At 38.7% G+C, this 21521-nt stretch overlaps 1 protein-coding gene across 1 annotated transcript in view; it reads right to left on the minus strand.

Moving 5' to 3' along the window:
* The window catches only part of LOC126191219 (cilia- and flagella-associated protein 91-like), a 356082-nt gene that overhangs the window by 229236 nt on the left and 105325 nt on the right, over positions 1 to 21521 (minus strand). The window lies entirely within an intron of this gene.

Consider the following 21521-nt stretch of genomic DNA (forward strand, 5'->3'; position numbering starts at 1 on the left):
TGTAGAGAATGCAGCTTGACCTAATCTTAATATCTGCTGTACTGCCAGCATCAAGCATCATCTTTTGTTGAAAGATAATTATTAACAAAACATTCAGCTAACTTAATGACATTTATACATTGCATATTCCATAAGTATAAGCCAGTCATTTTAGATTAAATCAACAACAATGAGTCATTTCCAAAAATCTATCTGGTGCCCTCTTCTACCATTCTGACCAGGCTCCACCCCGATGCCTGTATAAATTGGTTGAAGAAAGGAACCCGCCACTAAATCACCTGCCTGGGCTAAAAAAAATAACATCACGATGGATAAGTGTTAAAATTGCTGTAGAGTACTGATATATATCAACAGTTTGAAGGCTGCCTACACTTTTTGTCACGCTGGACACTGTGAAGCAACCAGCATGAACTGAGATGTGGCTAGCCTTAGGGGCTGTAGTTGTGCTTACTGCTCCATGATTATGGAGAAGGGGCAGTTGATTTTAAAGTGCAAACTTAATCTGGCAATAGCACAGGCTGAAATAGAGCGGCTACGAGGCTCAGTTGGCAACACGATCGTACAGGATGTGTGACATTCTGGGAGTATTTTAAAGTTCACAACAATGTTTTATTCTGAAATGTTTTAAATATGCCTTTCAACCAAGTTACTGGTGTGAGTTCCTGCATTCCTGCTAGAACCAAAGCGCCAGCACCATGCCACAGTTCCCAGTGCTCTGCTGAATAAACCAATTTCATGCAACTGAGGCAGCCAATAGGAAGCATGAGAAAGGAATCACATGATGCTTGCTGGCCAAATCTTAGAGGGCAGAGCACAATGTAGTCTCTCTTGGTTTCCAGGTTGTCAACAGAGCACAAGATCTCTTGTAATCTGTGGCTCTGTGCCTCTGGAGCAGACACCAGCTAAATCAGCCGTGAACCAATTTCTCACCCTCCTCCTATCTCAGATATCACCCAGACTGGCAGGATGACTTATAGCCCAGCATGGATGAGCCCTTCTCTATTGTGAGTACCAAGAATATACCAGAATTTAGTTTATTCAACTCCTTCATTAAAAAAAAAACTCCTTTCTAATGCCATCTACTCACATTCTGACCAGGCTCCAGCCCAAAGCCTGTACAAATTGGTTTGAGAGGTGAGATCCCTCACTGTTCAGTCTGAACAGAGGCCTAAAAATTTTGTTTCATGTTTGATGCTGTGTGGTTGGTGAGAAGTTCTAGCAACATAGTGCTGCTGTTGTTATATTGCAGGTGCTGTTGAGCAGCAGCTAGGAGCGTGTTGCATTTACATATACTCTCATTCTCTCACTGCTGTGGGCAAAGCCTGCAGCAAACTGCCTGCCCACCATCCTGGCTTGAGAGTCACATCATAAGTCTGTCATGCCACCGGGTGATGCGAGAAGCTGTCCAAGTGTGCATTGTGGGTCAACCAGCACTGCCAAAGACCCTCTTGTCACCGTATGCCAATGCTGAGTGCCACTTTCAAAGCGGTCTACTTGTACATGGCTTGCGAGCTACGTTATGAGTTTGTGCAGCTCCTGTGGCCTTGCCAACAGTTGCTGTGATGGCCCAAGTACAAGAGTGCACTATAAGCAACTATCACACTGTTCACCTGTCACTGTCACCCTCCTACCACTTCTGACGCCTGGCCTGCCAGCCAAGCTGACGGCCAAGCTGACACACTGTCACCTTGCTGTTTGTTGCTGCCATGTCGTGCAGCCCATTTGCCGCCTACCCTCTGAGCAGTCCACCTGCTGTTGCACCACCTAAAGGTTGTGGCTTCAACCCTGGGGTGCCTCTACCTCAAAGCCATTGCTGCCAGTTGCAGCCAGGCCAATGCTGCTGTCATGTGGGTGCCTAGTGACTGCAGTCCCAGCTGTCCACATGTGCACTGTTGGTGCCGCCCATCACATGTGGCATCACATAGTGTCTTGATAAGTACATCTGAACATTTTGGCTATTGAGAGCAAATATTGACTAGGAAGATGTTGATCTACATCTACATCTACATCTACATTTATACTCCGCAAGCCACCCAACGGTGTGTGGCGGAGGGCACTTTACATGCCACTGTCATTATCTCCCTTTTCTGTTCCAGTCGTGCATAGTTCGCGGAAAGAACGACTGCCGGAAAGCCTCCATGCGTGCTCGAATCTCTCTAATTTTACATTAGTGATCTCCTCGGGAGGTATAAGTAGGGGGAAGCAATATATTCGATACCTCATCCAGAAATGCACCCTCTCAAAACCTGGACAGCAAGCTACACCGCGATGCAGAGTACCTGTCTTGCAGAGTCTGCCACTTGAGTTTGCTAAACATCTCCGTAACGCTATCATGTTTACCAAATAACCCTGTGACAAAACATGTCGCTCTTCTTTGGATCTTCTCTATCTCCTCCGTCAACCCGATCTGGTATGGATCCCACACTGATGAGCAATACTTAAGTATAGGTCGAACGAGTGTTTTGTAAGCCACCTTCTTTGTTGATGGACTACATTATCTAAGGACTCTCCCAATGAATCTCAAACTGGTACCTGCCTTACCAACAATTAATTTTATATGATCATTCCACTTCAAATCATTCCGCACGCATACTCCCAGATATTTTACAGAAGTAACTGCTACCAGTGTTTGTTCCACTATCATATAATAATACAACAAAGGATCCTTCTTTTTATGTATTTGCAATACATTACATTTGTCTTTGTTAAGGGTCAGTTGCCACTCCCTGCACCAAGTGCCTATCCGCTGCATATCTTCCTGCATTTTGCTATAATTTTCTAATGCTGCAACTTCTCTGTATACTACAGCATCATCCGCAAAAAGCTGCATGGAACTTCTGACACTATCTACTAGGTCATTTATATATATTGTGAAAAGCAATGGTCCCATAACACTTCCCTGTGGCACGCCATAGGTTACTTTAACGTCTGTAGACGTCTCTCCACTGAGAACAACATGCTGTGTTCTGTTTGCTAAAAACTCTTCAATCCAGCCACACAGCTGGTCTGATATTCCATAGGCTCTTACTTTGTTCATCAGGCGACAGTGCGGAACTGTATTGAACGCCTTCCAGAAGCCAAGGACACAAGGTGCCATACTTCTGTGTTGATCTAAAACTCTGAACTGAGAAGCCTGACTTGAAAGTGTTTTTCTGGACTTACAATTTAGTTTTGAATGGCCAATATTCAAGGGTATCTTTCATCACTGTGCTTAATCGCAATTTTTACAGATGTTTCAGATATGAAGATGAACATAGTAGCAGTAATGGTAAAGATAAGTGTGAAGTTGATTTATTTCAGCTACTGTGTAGCATTGGTGTCAGTATTGCAAGAAGAAAACAGACTGGCACTTAACTTTGTTTTACTCGATTAAAAGACTGTGTATTCTGTGATGGTGTCACTTGATGTCACTAGAGGAGTTTTAATTTTATAAGCAGGACATTCATTTTGTATTCTTGAGGCTATCACAGTTATGAAGATGAAGAATGAAAATGGAGGCACTGTCTACAGGTGGCATAATATGTAGATGTACACTACCACTCATTAATTTCAATACAGCCTTGTATTTCAGATTTACAACACAAATCAAATGTTATTTCTCACAAAATATAATTATATTAACTTCCACATACATAATACAATCACAGTCATTATATTTTACTTTCATCAAAGTATCCACCGCTGGATTTAATGACTGCCTCACAAACTCAAGGCATGCAGTCAATCAGTTTTTGTAGGTATCGCGAATCTATATGATTCCACACATTCTTAACAATATTCCAGAGATGTTCTTTGCTGGATATATTAATTCCCCTTATAAGTCAGTCCACTTCATCCCAGACCATTTAATGGGATTACAATCAGGGCTTTGGGCCGGCCATACCACATCATTAAGCGCTTTTTGTTTTTCCTTTGATGCAATACAGTTCGTACGGTATGCCGACCTATGTTTTGGGTTATTATCCTGTTGTACAGTGAACCCTTTCTCTATTAAGCGCAATCCACTTTGTATTGCATGATACTGATGTATGCAGTGGTATTGCTTCTCATCCATACACCCTTCTATTTTCGCAATGTCACCAACTCTATCTCTGGCGAAACATCCCCAAACCATAATAGAACCTCTACCGTGTTTAATTGTTGGTAGAACACACTGCTGTGCTACCCTTTCCCCTACAAATCAGCAAACAAATATACTCCTTCTGGTTCCAAAAATCTTGAACTTCGATTCATCGGTGAATAACACCTTTGTCCACTCTTCTGATGTCCAATTACAACGTTCCCTAGCCCATTCAAGTCTCTTCTGTTTATTTATGGGCCTTAGAAGGGGTTTTCTTGGTGTGACACATCCTTTCCATCCGGTTTCAGTCAGTCTCCTTTTTACTGTTGTAACAGATATTGTTGTCTTCTGGAGGTGAAGGTGTATTGGTCTCCCCCTATAGACACACTACACTATTTCACAATTTGGCAAATTGATAAACCTGCTTGGCTAAGAGCTACAATCACAGCACATTTTTCTACAGATACCTACACTCACTTCAATGTCATGAAGGAAATGACGTGCAGGAATCACATGTTATGTATCGTAGCAATGCTTACCATTCGCTGCGGACATCACATCACTACAGGGAACAACATAGGTGCATCAAATGTGGCATCCGTAGGCAAATAGGAAACAAACATATCAGATAGGTACGTAATGTTTAAGTAAACAACATTGTTTGTTGGATACTATTGTATCTCAATTACAACAGACAAAAATCATGACCATTGCTTCTTCAACTGTACCCACAGTATTACATCTTATCTATATAGAACTAGATGTCATTTATTGGCTGTATTGAAATTAATGAGTGGTAGTGTATGTTTACCTAATGTTACTTTTTAAGATGATTATTGGATGAAGTTTTCAATTTCCTCGAGGACCTTGTAACTTATAAGATGTGGATTAGCAACCACTGAGTGTCCAAAGTGATCATGAAAATTTTTCAAGTTTATTTTCATGCCCCGAACTGTTCTCATTTCATCTTTCCTACTGACATCTGACTGCCATTTTGTGCCCCCAATAGCAGTATGTTTCCTCCATTACAGAAGAGAGAGCAGTTAGGGCGTCTTAATCCTTTCCTGTTCAGCACCACATCTTGTGTCAGGTTAAAGCCAGGCATGAGCCTATCCTTGGAACCTTGATGGCAGCATGTTTTTGTTTCAAGGGCAGACATGGACAAAATATTGGCATCTATGAACTAAAAGGAAAGTTGCATACCATTAGGTTCCACAAACTTGGTAGTGTATATCAGGTCACCAGAAAAAGTAGGCAATTATAGGCCTGCAGATCAACACCCATGGAAACACAGCTAGCACCAACTGTTGATGAAAACACTAGGCTGTTGCATGACCTACCTGACTGTGGGTCCAAAGGAATAAATTATTTTTCCCATTTTCTGTAGTAGTTACCCCCTTTCTTTCCCATGTCTGTGTTCAATATACATGTCCACCCATGAATGAGAAAATGTAATAAAAAATGTTGTAATTGGTTAACTCAACACATATGTGATGGAGTGTCCCAGAGCATGAGGCTACAATGTATTGTATTAACATGATCATATATGTATGAGGAAAAACAGAGTAGCACCACTGGTATGGGAGAAGAGTAACTGTAGACAAGGTAGGGAAAAAAAATGAAACAGTGCCAGACAACCAGTTGCTCATCAACATAAAACTACAACGCAGGTCAGCAAACTGGACAAATAGTTTCCCACTCTCTCAATAGCACAAAGCAACATCTGTGCAATTTTCTACTATTATCCAGTTGGGTAGCAATGTATGGGCATGATGTATACTGAGGATAGTACAATTATAAATGATGTTTTGCTATCATCTTCTGAAGCATAGCAAGCTACATGTTTAACAAGGGACTGATATTGATGGTGTTGTGGGTAAGAGAAACCTGGTCTAAATGTACATTTTAACTTACCCTACACAGAGAGTTTCCAGTATGAATAAAAAGTATTTAATGTCTATTCTATCACATATGCTAAGTCAACATGTACTAGGGTGCACTGAAAAGTAATGTCTTTGAATTTTTTATTCTGTTATCAGTTTCTGTTGAAGTATTGCATGTCATGCATATTTCTTGCTCAACTTCCCTGTTTCGCTGATGCAATTTGCAACCCTCTGTCACTAGAGGGCTCCAAAATGTAGTGTGTAACATGCCAGTCTGCAATAGAAAACATAATCACTGGTATTCGTCTTTACGATCTTACATCTTCTGTTATTATAAGTGCTTTGTCTGACCACCATGCAGTAGAACTAAGTGTGCACAATAAAAAAGGTTCCTACACACAGTTGCTATAGATATATTAGGATGAATACAGACCAAAATATAACTCATTTGAATAATATGCTAAGGAATGTGGATTGGAACAGTGTACTAACGACACTTCATAGTTATGGCAAATTCTCAAGTGAACTATTCTATATTCTTAACCAAGCCTACCCATTAATAAAAAAGAGAATTCAGTCACATGCTGTAACCCAAAACTGGATATCAAGTTCAGTCACTGAGGGTAGAGAAAAACTAAGATGGTATGAGTATGCTATGTTAAATGACTTGAGCAATAAAAAATTAAAAGAAGAGTTCAGAAATACTATGTAGACCTCCTAATTTCAGAAAAACAGAAACATTTTGAAAGTGTCATTCAGAGCTCAAATAATATCTCCAAAACATCATGGTCACTAGTAAATAGAGAAATAGGTAAATCTGAGAAACATACAGCTGAAAATCACTTGCTGATAAACGGCACAATAGAAACTGATCAGAATAAGATAGCAGATATATTTAACAATTACTTTGCCTCTGTAGGCTCCAGCATAAACAATCAGCTTAAAAATCATAAATACAAATTCAGAGGAACACCAGTGTCAGGAAGTATATTTTTGATGCCAACAAGTAAAGAAGAAATAATTAAAACAGTGAGTAGCTTAAAGAATTTCCATGCAGCAGGATATGACTGTCTTAGTCTGGACACTCTTAAGAAATGTATACATAAAATTGCGTCACCTTTATCAACAGTTATCAACTCTCATCTCGAAGATGGTCTATTTCCAGATGAGTTGAAAATTGCTCGAGTTGTGCCTATTTTTAAAAAAGGAAACAGGAATCTAGTAGAAAACTTTCGACCCATTTCTGTTCTTTCAATAATATCCAAAATCTTTGAGGAAGTAATATACCTAAGAATCTGGAACTTCCTGGTATGTAAAGAAGTTATTTCTAAGGGACAGTATGGGTTTGTCAAGGGGTCATCCACCGTTACAGCAGTATCCAACTTAATCGAAGGTGTCACTCTAGCAATAGATAATAAAGAACATGTATGTGGCATCTTTCTGGACTTACAAAAAGCATTTGACTGTGTTGATACGACCATATTGCTGGACAAACTGTGGAACTATGGCATTCGAGGCAAAGCCCATAATCTGATGAGGTCCTACTTGACAAATAGGAAGCAGTTTGTGTCTATTAGCACTTCAGAGGGAGCATACAAATCAAACACCACTGGCATAAATTTTGGTATTCCACAGGGGTCAATATTAGAACCACTTCTTTTTATTATTTATATTAATGATATTCAGTCCATAACAAACCATGCAACAGCTATCTTATATCCAGATGATACCACATTAATATGCTGCAATCCAAGCTATTCGCAGTTCGAAGTGGAATCCAATACTGCAGCAGGCTTAATTCTGCAGTATTTTAATGAAAACAAACTAAAATTAAACACAAATAAATCTGTCTATATTGAATTTGATCTTGGGAGGCAAAAAACTCATGAAAACCAAATCTTAATGGGTGACGAATACATTAAAAAAACAATACTCGACCAAATTTCTTGGCCTGACACTTGATGTGGAGTTAAACTGGTCTGATCATGTGAATGATATTTGCAAAAAGCTATGTACTACCATATATGTCCTAAGAAAACTGACACCTTTCTGTAACATCACCACTCTGAGGCAAATATATTTTGCACTGTTTGAATCCCATCTAAGCTATGAGATAGAGGTATGGGGATCCAGCAGTAAAGGTAATATGAATAGTGTACTTATCTTACAAAAGAAGGCACTTAGAATTATGGGAAAGAAATGTGCCAAGGAGTCCTGCAGAAACTTGTTTAAAGAATTTAAAATACTAACTGTTCATAACCTGTATGTGCTGAAGATAATCATTATGGCAGTAAACAGTAACAAAACGCTTAATAAAGAAATACACGATCACTACACTAGAGGTAGAGAGAGACCCCACATCATCTCTCATAGAACAACACTTTATGAGAAAAGCCCTCACTATGCAGGCATAAAACTACTGAATTGCTTCCATCCTAATATCTCCAAATTGCCCATTACAAAACTAAAAACAAAATTAAAATTATGGCTCCTAAACAATCCTGTATATTCAATAGATGAGTTTCTAGATTTAGTAAACTCGTATGATGGAAGACCATATATCTAAAAATATATGTAATCTCATATCTTAGGCTGTATCACAAACTGCAATTATTTGAATGTCAGATATGAATACTATGTCACAAACTGTAGATTCCTTAATCTAAGTGTGACAATAACAATTTTTTTATGTATAGTCCATATATGCAACTCTGTTCTCTCAACTAAATTTAGAAAAAGTTGTGTAGATTAAAGTGCCAGCCAATAATATGTAACCCTGGTAAGTAAGGCCCTGACTTATCCAGAAGACTGGAACAAAAAAAACTTTTTTGTAATCAGTTGATGTTGGATCAAAATAAATAAATAAAAACAGAAGTATGTTGTTGCATGAGAAACAGTGTACTGTAATTGAGTTTCTAACCACAGAAGAGTTTGTCCACACATGAAGCTCCTTCTCATTCAGCATGACAATGCAACACCACACATGAGTGCTGTGACATTTGCAACAATCCGACACCTTGGATTCACTGTCATCGATTATCCTTCATACAGTCCCAACTTGGTACCATCCAATTTTCACCTATTTTCAAAACTTAAAGAATACCTTTGAGGACTTCACTTTGACAGTGATGAAGCAGAGCAAGCAGCGATAAGGTTATGGCCCCATCAACAAAGTCAAACATTCTGCAGTGACAGTATCAATAAATTGGCCTCTCATTGGGAGTAATGTGTTTGTCACCAGAGTGAGAAATAAATAAGTAGATATGAAGAATGAAGATGTAGAATGTTAATGAAACAATGGAAACCCCATGTAGGAATATCAACAGTGTAGGAAAAGAAAAGATACATTGCTACTTACCATAAAGAAGACATGTTAAGTTGCAGACAGGCACAATTAAAGGACACATACACAAAGCTTTCAGCCACAGTCTTCATCAGCAAATCAGCAAAGGGAACCAGAGAAACACACACCATTCATACATACATGCAAGTACTTCACACACACACACGTACTTCACACACACACACACACACACACACATACACATGACCCCCAACTCCGGCAGCTCAAGCCAGAATGTAACTATCATGTGGGATGGCAGCAGCAACTTGGAGAGGGCAGGGAAGGAGAAGGGATACAGTGTACAGGTGAGGGACAGAGGAACACTGCCTGGCAGAGTGTGCAAGGACAAGAATGCCACCATGAACAGCAACAGGGCATTGTGGGGCAGGGAGGTAGTAAAAAAATGAGCGGAAAAGGAGAGGAACAGCGAAAGATAGCCAGGGGCATTGGCAGAGGGTAGCAAAGAAAGAGGCTGGGAGACAAGAATAGGGAGGAGATAATAGGACAGTGAGGGTGAAAACTGTTGGGTAGGGGGTATGGGGACAATATTTTACCATAGCGGAGAATGTGTTGTAAGGATAGCTCCCATCTGCGCAGTTCAGAAAAGCTGGTGGTGGAGGGGAGGATACAGATGGTTTGGGTAGTGAAGCAGTCATTGCTGCATTCTAGTCCCTGCACACTCTGCCAGACAATGTTTAGACAATGTTTGCTGTCTCCCTACCCATACACTACTATTACTTTCCCTACCCCACCACCTCCAAATCGCTGCTGCCATCCCACATGATAGCTGCATTATGGCCTTAGCTGCTGTGCTGGTAGTCATGTGTGCATGAGGTGTGATTGCCTGTGTATATGAATGGTGTGTGTTTCTCTGGTTATCTTTGCTGATCAAGGCTGTGGCTGAAAGCTCTGTGCATGTGTCCTTTAATTGTGCCTGTCTGCAACTTAACATGTATTCTTTACAGTAAGTACCAATCTATCTTTTCCTATATTGTTGAATGTTAATAAGGGTTTTTTATTTTAAAAACTTCAAGAGTTTTCACATAAAAAACTTATAAGCATTAGTTTTCAGCATGACTTCATATTTGAACAGCCTCGTGGATTGGTCGTTTCTTAACTAAAGCAAGGACTCACTTTGCACCTGTATTCTTTTCTACTGTCTGCTTTTTGTGTTAAATCATTTTCCAGTAATGAAAAATGCCTATAGTTTTAAGAAAATGCCTGTAGCTTTTTAAGGGATGAATGGAATGGTTGTGGAAAGTCAATTTTTTGTTCACTATTTGATAACTGGTAATGCCAGAAACCACATTTGAGAATTTAGGTTAGTCAGTGAACTTTTCAGCTGGCTCTCATATTTTGTATTAGTTTTAAGTGCTCTTAAATATTAATAGTCTTTGTAAGAAACAATTCATTTTTCTTTTGAAGGGCTAATTTATAAGTATGATGCTGTATGCTTTTAGATATTTAAAGGTATCCTCATTAATTTATTATAAAGTCTCTTGCAATTTTATCACGTGAAGCAGATCTGGTATTTTTGCCTTGAATGCCTCCTTGGTGTAAGGATTGTAGTATGGATATCCTCAGTTATCAAGAACCCCTTTAGGTTTTTATATTTGTGTTATATACCTGGTGGAACTCAAAGAATGAGTCAAGGCCTTGCTATTTAAGGCCTTCCACCATGCTACTTTTCACAATATCATTTTGTCAAGTGTTTCTTTTGGTTACCAAGCATACCCCTCTTTCTGGAATTCCCCCAGATTTCTTTGTAACTGATGTCTTTGTAATGTTATATTCTGTTTTCTCTATCATGTTGAAGAAGGACAGTTGACACCGAATCCTTCTGGTAGTACTGATTTGTCAACCACATCTCTCCACCGATAATTACTGAAGCACTGAGTTTCCTTTCTGTCTGAGTTCAGTTAGCATCTGCTTCACAACTCCACTGTTAATATTAACCCCTTCCTGATTTCATGGATAAGTATTTGGTGATATTTCACTCCACAGCCAAACATTTAAACTCAATACTACTCTTACTTATAAGTTTTCATTTTATTGTTGCTGTACGCAAACGAAATAGTCTATGTTGCTCATCCTTCCTTATCAAATGATGGAAAGTCCAGGTTGGAATTCATTGATCATGGAAAGCATAGATTGCTACTCACCATAAAGATGACATGTTTAGTTTCAAATAGGCACAATGAAAAGACTATTACATTAAGCTTTTGGCCAAGGGCTTCATCAGAAAAGTGAAACACATATACATTTACGGAAACAAGCACACCTCTTATACATGACTGCTATCTCCAACTGCTCAGGCCAGACTGGTCTGAGCAGTCAAATATTGTGTGTGTGTGTGTGTGTGTGTGTGTGTGTGTGTTTGTCCTTGTGAGTAGTAATCTATCCTTCACCTTTCTTTAAGGTATATGGAACTGTCAGTTTTCATTAAAAGTTAACTTCATTTATCCCATGGACTACTTATTCAAGATATCATAGCAATAGAAAGTGATACATTCATTGTGCCCTCTATTCCCTTTCATGGATTCATGTATTTGCGCTGTTTTAGTCTGTGTAGTAATGCAATTCCACTTTAAATATGGTTATATGAAGTACACGGATCTCAAGCATTTTTATACAATTTTCCATTGCAGTTAGAGAGCTACACATGATTTGAAGAGATATGATGATTACACATAAGATTTATTATTTTAAATATTAATTTATTTGTTTGTAAGTGGTGAGGAAACCCACTGTTACCTACTGCAATGGCTATGTCTTATGTAATATCAGCAATGCAGTAGCCACCAGAAAGATCGCGGGAGGCGCACATCGGCATGGCGCGTCACGGACAGTAGTTGCCGCAAGTAAAGTCCCATCCACCAGAGGGCACGTGAGAATTCGGCTGCACCCTCTGCCGGCAGAACAGCAACAACTCAGGCAGCACGAGCTGTGCCCAGTCAGTTTTACATCGGGCATGCCTAGCAGACAGTTCCCGGTCTACACTATGTGAAGTGCGACGGACAACGTGGATCGTGTTAATACAGGCAAATCATTAGTTTTTTAACAAACAAAAAAAGACTAAAAATCAGATAGAAAAAATTAAAATATAATTAATTATATATAACTTCCCTCCTGACAACAGTAAAGACAAATAACTGTACCACAATCCTCCCGCAATTTTTAAGTCTCCTATCAGGACAACTCTTTTTTTTTTTTTTTTTTTTCAAAGGAGATGCATGACAAATTTGTAACCATTGTAGTTACCACATCTGTAGAAAGCCCAAAGATTGTATGGGATATCCAACAGTCTGAGAATACTTTAGAGTTAATAACAAAATTCTATTCTGAATTTTTTTCACATGCCTTTCAACCAAGCTACCAGCATGAGTTCCCACAGTGCCTAAGCGCCTGTTAAAGAAGTGGCATCTGCATCATGTCACTATTTCCAGCACTCAGCTGAATAACCAGCCACATGTGTCTGTAGGTGGCCAATAGGAGGCACACGAGAGACACTTGGTGCTTGCTCATTGCATCTTGGAGGGCAGCGCATAGTCTAGTCTCACTCTTTGTTTCAAGGTTTTCAACAGAGCAGACACTCTCTCATGATACAGTTTTCAGGCTGAGCAGACAGCTTCCTGTTGTCTCCCTCTATCTCTGTTTATTTCTAGCTTGCTACAGAGCATCATCTCTTGCTCTTCCTATTCCCTTATTCCGGCTATCACCCACAAAGATAAGTGGAGTTGCAGGCCAGCCTGGATGAACCATTCTGTGTCCTCAGTACTGAGAATATGCCAAAATTTAGTTTATACAACACTTTCATTTCAAAAAACCTCACTTCTGATGCTCCCTCTCCTATCCTGAGCAGGCTACACCATGACGCATGTACAGAAAGATTACAAACAATGGAGAATAGAAGAGGCACAACAAAAAAGACTGTCAGAAAGTGAGCTTTCGGCAACAAGGCCTTCATCGAAAATAGATAAAAACACACACACGCAAACACAACTTACATACACACATGACAACAGTCTTTGGTAGCCAAAGCTAGAGTCAATAAAATGTTAACTACAGGGTAAGCAGTATGGATTCAGAGAACACCATGCAACTATAGATCTCATATTTGCACTCAGAACACTGTTACAAAAGAACTGGGAGAAAGGCAGAAACTACTTAGCAATCATGTTCTTAGACCCTTAAATGTAACATGGAGAAACAATTATAAAAAACAGCAGTTACTAAAGTAAAAAGTCACTCAGTCACCAGTGCATTGAGAGTTCTAACAATAAATGCAGAGTTGCTTGGAATCATAAATAGTGTTGCCAAAGAATCAGGTAAGGTCAAAAACACTCTCTCTCCATAAGAGTTTAATGATTATTTTATTAAATCTGTGGAGGAAATAAGCAGTAGCATCAGTAAACCTAATACAAGTCCATCAAAACTCTCAGAAAAAAATGTTCTCTGAGGTTAAGCCTAGTATTGTATTAAAAATAGTAAGAAACTTCAAATCATCAGATGGCATTGATATTTATGACATGTCTTGCAACTTTCTGAAGAAAATCAAACAATGGGAAGTCCTGGATGGAATGTAACAATATTATGAGAAGGAAAGTGGCCACTCACCATATAGCGGAGCTGCTGAGTTGCAGATAGGCACAACGAAAAGATTTTCACACTTAAAGCTTTCGGCCAATGGCCTTTGTTAACAATACACACACACACACACACACACACACAAACGCAACTCACACATATGACTGCAGTCTCAATTCCAGTCCTGGCTGAAATAATAGAATGCATCATTTACCATCAACTGTCTGCTCATTTCGAAAAACTTGGAATATTTAATGTAGCACAATATGGCTTTAGAAAAAAGTTATCAATAACTGATGCAATAGACACTGTAAGTAAATATGTTTTTACAGTGTTTGAGGAGAAGGGCTTTGCCCAGGCCACTTTTTGTGTGTAGGACATGACGCACTTCTACAGATATGCCATTTCTATGGCATCAGGGACAGCAGCCTAAAACTATCGACATCTTATATCCAAAACCACAGGCAAGTTGTGTGTATTGGCACAGAAAAGTCTACTGGAACACAAACTAAGGTGGGAGTTTTGTAGGGATCTGTACTGGGACCATTCTTGTTTTTGGTAATGATCAATGACCTACCCTCTTTTACAAGCTCCAATAGGGTGCTATTTGCTGATGACACTACCTCCCTAATTTATAATAATGATCTGAAAAGCTAAAAGATTCTGTTGACTATACACTTGTGCAGGCATCATACTGGTCTGAGCCTAAAAGGTTTTTCCTGAATAAGAACAAAATACAAAACATGGTATTTGGTCTAAAGGATAAAAGCCCATTTAACAATCCAAGTTACACTGAAGAGCCAAAGAAACTGGTAGACCTGCCTAATATCGTGTACGGCCCCCGCCAGCATGCAGAAGCACTGCAACATGATATGGCATGGATTTGACTAATGTCTGAAGTAATGCTGGAGGGAATTGACACCATGAATCCTGCAGGACTGTCCATAAATCTGTAGGAGTACAAAGGGGTGGAGATATCTTCTGACCAACATGTTGCAAGGCATTCCAGATATGCTCTATGATGTTCATGTCTGGGGAGTTTGCTGGCCAGTGTACGTGTTTAATCTTGGAAGAGTGTTCCTGGAGCCATTCTGCAGCAATTCTGAACATGTGAGGCATTGCATTGTTCTGCTGGAATTGTTCAAGTCCGTCTGAAAGTACAATGGACATGAATGGATGCAGGTGATCAGAGAGGATGCTTATGTACATATCACCTGTCCGAGTCGTAGTTAGACGTATCAGGTGTCCCATATCACTCCAACTGCACATGCCCCACACCATTTCAGAGCAGTCCCCTGCTGACAGCAGGGTCCATGGATTCCTGAAGTTGTCTTCATGTGTACATGTCCATCCACTCGATACAATTTGAAACGAGACTCGTCCAACTGAGCACAATGTTTCCTGTCATCAACAGTCCATTGTCGGTGTTGACGAGGCCAGGCAAGGCATAAAGCTTCGTGTCGTGCAATGATCAAGGATACACGAGTGGGCCTTCAGTTCTGAAAGCCAATATCGATAAGGTTTCATTTAATGGTTCGCACGCTGACACTTGTTGATGGCCCAGAACTGAAATCTGCAACAGTTTGTGAAGGGTTGTACTACTGTTGCATTGAACAATTCTCTTCAGTCATCATTGGTCCCATTCTTGCAGGATCTTTTTCTGGCCCAAGTGATGTCAGAGATTTGATATTTTACCGGATTCCTGATATTCATGGTACACTTCTGAAATGGTCATATGGGAATATCCCCATTTCATTGATACCTCAAAGATGCTACGTCCCATCGCTCATGCGCTGATTATAACACCACATTCAATCTCCCTTAAATATTCATAACCTGCCATTGTAGCAGCAGTTACCAATCAAACAACTGTGCCAGACTCTTGTTGCCTTACATAGATGTTGCCGACCACAGTGCCGTATTCTACCTGTTTACATACCACTGTATTTGAATACACAAGCCTATACGAGTTTCTTTGCCACTTCAGTGTATATAAAGTTCTTGGGGGTATACTTAGATGACAAATTGTCCTGGAAGTAACACACAAAATACATTATTGTCAAATTGTCAAGAGTAATTAACTTACTAGGATGTTTTATGAAATGAGTACCAGGAGCCTACGTTAAAACATCTTACATTGCATTTTGAAAGTATTATGTCATGTGTACTTATTCTCTGGGGAAACTTGAGCCATGTCCAACTCATATACTTCTACAGAAGAAAGCAATCAGGGTCCTTACATGTTCTTAACATAAAGCATGTTGTAGGCCTTTGCTCTATAATATATAAAACAATGACAGTTACAAATCTGTACATATACCAAGTACTAATCAATACAAAAACGAATCTGCATGAAGTAAAACACAGAAATAATATTCATGGTCATAACACAACAAAAAATAAGTCCATACATATGTCATACCACAGACTATTGCAGACAATCAATAGCTATGACCTAGTGGACCACAAACTATTTAATAAGCTTCCACAGATGGTATATGACCTTACACAGCATGCTTTTATGAAAACAGTAAATAAATGTCTTGTTGCCAACCCCTTTTATGAATAACAAGAATTTTTTGAGTCTGACGTGGAATTGTAAACTAACAACTCACACGCTGTACTGTTCTATTTACTAACATAATGATTACTCCGTATAAAAATTTTATCTACTGCTGTAATGGCCTAGTGGCAATAGAATTTCTTCTATCTTAGCTTATCTTGAAAAAACATTTGTTAACGCCCCAAGGAAGACCATATGGGAGAGCCTAGAAAGACAATGTACTCATAAGACAAACTCAGGAAGTTAAAATGCTTCATAAAGGCTGCTGAAGTTGCATGTGGGAAAGGCATGGTAATTGTGACTGATCCTGAACAACTTGAAAAGGTTCAACAAGGCAGCCCCCTTTCCTCATAACCTTTTATCACTGTCATGGATGAAGTTATGGAAGGAATGAAGCAGAAAAATAATAAGGACATCAATGCATTTTCATTTGTAGATGATGTAGTAATTTGAGATAATAAAGAGAAAGAAGACCAGGATAGGCTGGCCACCTGGAATGACCATTTAAAAGCAAATAGATTAACAAAAAAAAAAATGGTTGCAATATCAACCAACAGGAAGAACAAAAATGTAAAAATAAGGCTATAAAATACACTGCTGGAAACAGTAGACCAGTACAAATATTTTGCATGCATTATTTCAAGCAATATAAGGATACAGCATGAGATCAATCATGAAACTCAAAATTCACCTCAGTCCTATCATCAGTTCGGAATCTGCAATGAACATGTTCCCTTAAAATCAGAACACTCTCCTCCAGTCATACTTTACCCCAAATATAACGTATGGTCTAGAAACCTCCACAATGACTAAACATGTCAACAACAAACTTCACGCCAAAGAAACAATGTTTTTATTAACTATGGTCTAGAAAATTATGTAGTATAGGCTAAGAAGTGTAGAAATAAGGGAATAAGGTGGAGTATACATGTCACTGAAAGAAAAAGTAACAAGGGCCCACTTGAGATAGTTTGGGAATGTAAAACAAATAGATAAGGGAAGGATGGCAAAACAATGGGTACACACATAGGTGATTGGTAAAAGGCCTGCAGTAACACAACAAAGAGATGTATTGTATTGTATTGCATTTTTTATTGGTCCTGTTGTCTACATAGCAACTTATGCATAGGACATTGGACAAGTCAAGTTATAAATATACAGGCTAAAAATCATTTCAAGGCATACATATTTAAGGTTACAATAATACACTTTACAAATAAGTATTTATATAACACATTTCATAAATTTAAATATTCTTCAATGGAGTAAAAGCAGTGATGCTGTAACTATGACTTTAGAGATTTTCCAAATGTATTGACCTCAGTGATAGCTTTTATGTTTTCAGGAAGTTTGTTATAAAGCTTAACTCCCATGTGAAAAGTACCTTTTTGGCACAGTGCTGCGCTGATTTGAGTCATATGTACGTTTCTGTTTTGTCTGGTAAAGTGATCATGTATATCACAGTTTTTTTGCAGTCTCCAGTCCTTACCTATTACATTTAATTTAAAGGACAAAAGGGTTTCCATAATGTATACACATGGTAATGGAGGAATACCAGATTTCTTAAACAGGGGTTTAAAAGAGTCTCTAGGCTTGCGCCCAAACAAGATTCTAATGGTCCTTTTTTGTAGTTTAAAAGTGCTATTAGCTGTTTTAGAGTTTTCCCAGAAGGTGACCCCATATCTAAGACGAGAATGAAAGTACACATGATATGCATTCAATACTGTTTTCTCACTACAGCAAGATTTTAATGAACAACGAAGGTGACATGTTTTGCTCAGTTCTGCACTGGGATATTCAATATGCTTATTCCATCTGATGTTACTCTGCAGCCAAAGTCCTAAGAATTTGATTTCAGTATTGTTACCAACTGGTTCATCATTGATAGAGACTGATGGGATAAACATGTCCTTGTTAGGAACATTGTGGAATTTTAGAGCAATGGTTTTCTTACTGTTTATTTCAAGCTGATTATTCTGTGCCCAGCTGCTAAGTTGTTTCATGACCACGTTTACTGTCTGCTGTAACTGTTCAGCGTCATCTCCTTTTAGTAGATTTGTGGTGTCATCTGCAAATATGATTGTTTTGTGTGCATCAACATTTAAGCTTAGATTATTTATGTACAGAAGAAACAGAATGGGTGCCATTACTGATCCTTGGGGTACACCACATTTAATTTGTTTATAGTCAGATAAGTGATTAGATATAGTTTTTAGTTCAATATTTGTGCTTGATGCACACTGTCTGCTTACGAGTAGTCAGGAAGGAACTGATCCACTTATTGGACAGACCTCGAATACCATATCTTTCAAGCTTTGATAGAAGAATTTTATGGTCAACCATGTCAAAAGCTTTTGACAAGTCAATAAATACTCTTATTGTTTCCTGTTTTTTGTTCATCAGGTTTAGGATGGAATTGATGCACTCATAGACAGCAGTTGTCGTTGACCTCTTATTTCTGAATCCATGTTGTTCATTGCATAGGATTCTGTTTTTATTTATAAATTTCATACGTTTGTCATACATAACTTTTTCCAGTACTTTAGAGATGCAGGAGGAAATTGTGATGGGTGTGCAGTTATTTACATTGTCTTTATCCCCTTTTTTATATACAGGGATAACATTTGATGTTTTCAACACATTGAGGAAAGTGCCTGCCTGAAGTGAGCAGTCACATAAGTGTGTGAATACTTCAATTAGGTTTGATGCGCCCTTCTTTAACATTGTTGCAGATATACCATCAATACCTGCCGATTTGGAATTTTTTAGTCCTTTCATTGCTTTAGCTGCTTCATCTTGTGAAACAGAACTGATGTACATTGATCCTCTACATGCACTTATTTTATATTCATTTGCCTGGGTGCTCTTAAAGTTTGATTGTAACATATTATCAGCAACACCTGTGAAAAAGTTGTTAAATGTGTTGGCTACTTTTAAGAGGTTTGTTACTTTTCTTGTTTTTATGTGATGGTGTCATATTTTTGCAAGAGTGTCTGTATTCTCCACATTCTTTTTTTATAACACTCCACATAGCCTTTGATTTATTAGCTGAATTATAAATGATTTCAACATTATGCATTATTTTTGCTGCTTTAATTACTTTTCTTAATATTTTGGAGCATTTTTTAAAGGTGAAGAAGGCTATGTGAATAAGAGAAAACAGAGAGATACAATCCTGAGAGATGAATGGTACATGGACAGGCACAAGCGGAGAACACTCATAAACCACACATAGGAAATTGGAGTAGAAAACAGATGAGGATTATGATGATGTTAATATGTTTTGTAGTTTAATATATTATGAAGTTACTATATTTCATTTGGAATTTCATAAGAATTGTTTGTGTTGTAGGAGATGCATGCAGACGTGTAAGTGAAAATCGTAGTGCAGGGAGAAGTCAGGAGGAAGCTTTTATCGAGCAGTTGCTGTTAGATGACCGATAATGACAATGGTGAAGTTGATTATGATGATGGTGAAAGTGAATCACATGAACTCAGTTGTAGTTAAAGCGCATAGCAGATTTTAATTCATCAACTGACAACTGGGAAACTTTAGTTTCCTGTAAAAGGGATTTCTTACAAAATACTTATGCAGCACATACAAAAATATTGCTAAGTTTTTGGAATCAATGTTAGGTCAGATTAACAGAGGATATTATAGCTGTGGAAATAGTCAAAGTCTTTTATGGCAGGTGAAATATTGTAACAGAAATGCCTGAAAATCTTAACTGACCAACACAAATAAAGGCACCATACATGTAATGAAACTTGCTTGTAAAGTTCTAAGATCTGACTTTTATGGTAGACACCAAGAAAATTATACCCCTCTTTGTGCTTTGATACTGCAATAATTATGAATATAAACATAGACTAATAACAACTTACTCAGAGCCACACAAGCAAACATCCTTCCAAACCTCATCTGTAATTGGAACAGGAAGAAAGTTCAATACAAGTATTAAAGAAGCCTCCTTAAGGCTATAAGTAAAACACTATAATAGTTAAAGCAAATTTATTAGATGAATCTTTCAACTACACTTATGTGTTAAGTTTGTCTATCAAACCATGTGTGACAAATGTGGTGCTTGCCGTATAAATTTGAAAGAGGGGGTATTCTGTGTAGACTGTAAACTATGGTTTCATTGGGGCAAATGTAGCAGCGAGGAAACAAGGGTAGAAAATGAGGCTCTTCCATGGCAGTGTAGGTTATGTAGAAAGGACAGAAAAATTGCTGGACAGAAGCCAAAAATTTGTGCCCTCCATGCTGAATTAGAAAACGTGAACTTGGAATTATGTAGGTTAAGGGAGGAAAAAGAGAGTGGGAACTGGGAAAAGGTAGCAAGCAAATGGCGAAATAGTGAAACACTTGAAAAAACTCCAGAAATTCAATTATCAAATCAGTTTGGCTTTCTATCTGAAGTGGAGGAAGGGCCTCATCCAGATGTAGTTGAAAGTACGTTGAAGCAGAATATTAGCTTAAAGAAAAAACACAGGTCAGGATCAAACCAGAATAGGAAAAGAAGAATTCTGCTTATAGGCAGCAGTCATGGGAGGGGTGTGGGCCAGCAGCTTCACAAGAAATTAGGTGCAGGGTACCAGGTCACAAGTTTTGTGAAACCAAGTGCTAGACTTATCCAGGTGACAGAAAGCTTAGGTCAGCTATGCAGGGACTTTGAGAAGGAAGATCAGGTAATTATAGTTGGGGGAGCAGGAAACAGACTGGCTATGAACCCCAAGATACAGTATTAGGAGTGACCTGGATAAAATAGGAGCAGAAACTGAGCACACAAATGTGGGGTTTGTGGAGATCTTTCAGTGCCATGATCAGCGCTGGGTAAACACTGCTGTAAAGCATGTTAACACTAAGCTGAACAGGATGCTCCAGACACTGGCAAACTCTCACATAAGTGTTGTTCCAGTAAATGCTATTGGTAGGTGGGGACACACTACACACGGCCTGCACCTGATTAGGACGGGGAAAAATAAGTTAGTTTCTCTATTAGCAGAAACTGTAAGGGGGTCCACAGTCACACAAGGGATGATCCCTGTGGTTAATGGGTCCAGGCAGACAGATTTTTTAAGTTA

The sequence above is a fragment of the Schistocerca cancellata genome, chromosome 6 (assembly GCF_023864275.1).
Source record: "Schistocerca cancellata isolate TAMUIC-IGC-003103 chromosome 6, iqSchCanc2.1, whole genome shotgun sequence".
Classification (NCBI taxonomy): Eukaryota; Metazoa; Arthropoda; class Insecta; order Orthoptera; family Acrididae; genus Schistocerca; species Schistocerca cancellata.